The sequence below is a fragment of the Schistocerca americana genome, chromosome 4 (assembly GCF_021461395.2).
Source record: "Schistocerca americana isolate TAMUIC-IGC-003095 chromosome 4, iqSchAmer2.1, whole genome shotgun sequence".
Taxonomy (NCBI): Eukaryota; Metazoa; Arthropoda; class Insecta; order Orthoptera; family Acrididae; genus Schistocerca; species Schistocerca americana.
In genome coordinates this window covers 404,739,793-404,743,316 of record NC_060122.1, presented here as the reverse complement: position 1 = coordinate 404,743,316, position 3,524 = coordinate 404,739,793, and the positions used below count along the sequence as shown (strand labels likewise).

General features: G+C 39.8%; 1 pseudogene; it reads right to left on the bottom strand.

Moving 5' to 3' along the window:
- Nucleotides 1-2,515: 2,515 nt before the first annotated feature.
- Nucleotides 2,516-2,633, bottom strand: LOC124614311 (annotated as a pseudogene).
- Between the last annotated feature and the right edge of the window lie 891 nt (nucleotides 2,634-3,524).

The following is a 3,524-nucleotide window of genomic DNA, read 5'->3' as shown; positions in this document are numbered from 1 at the left end:
TGTGTTGTATTAAGTTCCTGTGTGTAGTTGAGTTTGTACATTGGTTGAGCCTGTGTAGCATGTGTCTGAAACTTGAGAGTTTGTGTGTTTGTGGGTGGTTGGAGGTGATGTGAATGGTTGTACTTGTGGCTGTGGTTTCCTGAAAATTCCAAAAATATGTTTGTTGTTGATTCTGTGTATGGTAATGTCTAAGAAATTAAGCTTCATTCCCTCTTCTGTCTTAATGGTGAATTTTATTTTTTGGGTGAACTGTTTTTATGTCACTGTGTAACTTTTTTTTCGGTTATGTGTTTCATCAGTCAAGCAAATGATGTCATCTACATATCTGTGCCTGTGTATAATCTTGTACTGTTCTGGATGTATGATTTTACTGAATATTTTGTTTTCAATGTGGCTTGGAAATATGTTCGCTAGTAGACCACTGATGGGTGAGCCCATTGGTAGGCCATCCTTTTGCAGATAGAACTCTTTCTTGAAAGTGAAGTAGTTCTGTTCTGTTATGATCTTTAGGGTGGCTTCTATTTCATCTATGTGTGTGCTTGTTATGTCCCCTTGATACCGCAGCTGGTTTTTAGCAATACTGATTGTTTCTTCTACTGGCACAATTGTGTACATTGATGTGATGTCAAAAGATACCAGGGTTGCTGTTGATGGTATGTTTATATCAATTATCTTTCTATCAGTTCACTTATATTTTTTTAGGTTTCTGTTGTCTGTGAAAGTGTATAATTTCTGCACTAATGCATATAAGTGTCTAGCTAGGTGGTAAGATGGTGCATTTTTTTAAATTGATTACAGGTTTGATTGGACAGTTATTTATATGTATCTTTGATAAACTGTTGAGGCTGAGTGCTTTCGCTTTGGGATTCTTTTGTGCCATCTATTCGGCTTGAGTTTCTGTGATGGTGACTCTGAGGGATTTTAAGAGTTTTTAAATGTTTCTTTGGTACCTCATGGTAGGATCATTGATTAACTTGATGATGTTGTTCTGTTCTACAAATTCTTCTGTTTTGTTAATGTACTCTGCCTCATTCATCAGTACAAGTGTATTCCCTTTGCTCTGGTGATCATTGAATTGTGTTTTTGGAGTTTTTTTATTCAGTTTTATAGATATATTTTGCTCTGTTGTTTTTGTTTTTGAGTCGATGTGGGTCTTTTTCTCCTATTCAAGGATTCATTTACGGTGCAGAAGGAGTTATCAAGAAGATATAATTTCAATTTATTTTTGAAACTGTTACTGCTGTCTGTCAGAGATTATATTTCATCTGGTAATTTATCGAAAAGTTTTACAGTAGCATATTTTATCCCTTTCTGTGCCAAAGATAGGTTAAGTAGAGGATAGTGTAAGTCAATGTCACTGCTGTTTTTAAACTGATCCATGTTGTTGAGAACAAATTTAAAAAAAAACGGTTCAAATGGCTCTGAGCACTATGGGACTCAACTGCTGAGGTCATTAGTCCCCTAGAACTTAGAACTAGTTAAACCTAACTAACCTAAGGACATCACAAACATCCATGCCCGAGGCAGGATTCGAATCTGCGACCGTAGCGGTCTTGCGGTTCCAGACTGCAGCGCCTTTAACCGCACGGCCACTTCGGCCGGCTAGAACAAATTTAATTGCTGGCTAAATGGACTGTAAGGCTGTCGTAAGAATTCCTAACCTTTTAAGCATATTCCTACAAGATGTGCAACTATGAGCCCCACAAATTATTTTAACGGCTTTCTTTTGACCAGTGAATACTTTTTGCCTAAGTGTTGAGTTACCCCAAAATATTGTTCTGTATGATATCAGAGAGTGAAAGTATGTAAAGTATGTTGGCTTACTAATTTGTATATCCTCAAAATTGGCAATTATTCTGGTTGCAAAAGTTGCTGAACCTAGTCACTTTAGGAGATCCAAAATATGAATTTTTCAACTAAGATTTCCATCTAGGTGTGCACCCAAAAATTTAGTATGCTCTACAATGGCTACTGAATAATGTTGATGTATTATATTTATTGAACGAATTGTACTCCTTGTAGCAGAAAATTGGATATAAAGGGTTTTTTTTAAAGTTCAGAGCTAGCCTATTCCCAGAAAACCAATTAATAACTTTTCTCAAGACATTATTTGTATAATTTTCAATTGGAGTTTCTTGTATTGGATTAATAATGATGCTTGTATCATCAGAAAACAGGATTGCCTGTAGCTCACACATGACGATGAATCAGATCGATGATGCAAGTTCTGCTAAAGGTAGCTTCGTCAATAAAGAGAAGTAATAATAGAAATCCCATAATTGTGATGGTGTGGTGCAAAAAAAAAAAAAAAAAACACTCCGTCTTCAGGCCACAAGTGGCCCATCGGGACCGTCCGACCTCCGTGTCATCCTCAGATGAGGATGCGGACAGGAGGGGCGTGGGGTCAGCACACCGCTCTCCCGGTCGTTATGATGGTTTTCTTTGACCAGAGCCGCTACTATTCGGTCGAGTAGCTCCTCAACTGGCATCACGAGGCTGAGTGCACCCCGAAAAATGGCAACAGCGCATGGCGGCCTGGATGATCACCCATCCAAGTGCCAGCCACGCCCGACAGCGCTTAACTTCGGTGATCTCACGGGAACCGGTGTATCCACTGCGGCAAGGCCGTTGCCTGTGGTGCAAAAACCATCGACAAAAATCTTCCTGCAGAGGGAAATCCGCTGCTGATAGCCATTGAACTCGGTCAGGTGATAGGGACAGTAGCGTTTGTGATGCAGGATACACATAATCGTAGTTTGGCTTGCACCATGATGCTGGGCCACTTGCCTGGAGCTTGTACTAGGATTTGTCTCAATATCTTGTAAAACACGGACCTCCAAATCTAGTGTAAGTACAGTCCGCCTCCTTCACGATCTTCTGCGTGAAAGGATCCAGTTCTACGTAAATGCCTAAAAAGGTCTTGAAATATCGCGTGATATGTCTGTCAGGGTACATGTTTAAGTACAGTCGTATTGCCTTTCGACCGTTTCCATCTGCTTAGTCATACACGAAGACCATGTCGACCGGTTTCCAATATGAATACCGGAACACTCTGTTGCTTACAGTACGCTGAGCCAGTCACACAGCCTGCAACACACAGGGAACGCACAGCATGCGGTCAGAGGAGCTTTCATTCATCATTGCCATCTACAGTGGCAACGAAGCATTTCTGGACACATTTTCATAGGATTTTTTTCCTCCATCTGCAGTCAGGAATTAGTCCCTGCAGTTTGTAGTCTTTATTAATGTTCACCCTGTATATGCAAATATGTATGTGTGCCCGCATAACTCCTAGCCACTTCCACTCCACAGCCCTGGCGACTGCCAAATCATTTACGTATCAGTGGTATCGTACTTCCATAAAATCATTCTTACACATATCACAGATAATTAGAAAACGCGTTGTCTACCTGAATAAAAACTCCTGGAGGACCTTCGAAAATAGATCTAACATAATTATATCTTGATACGTTGAACTGTACTTTATGATCTAAGAATATAAATATAGAATGTTAGGGGTGTAA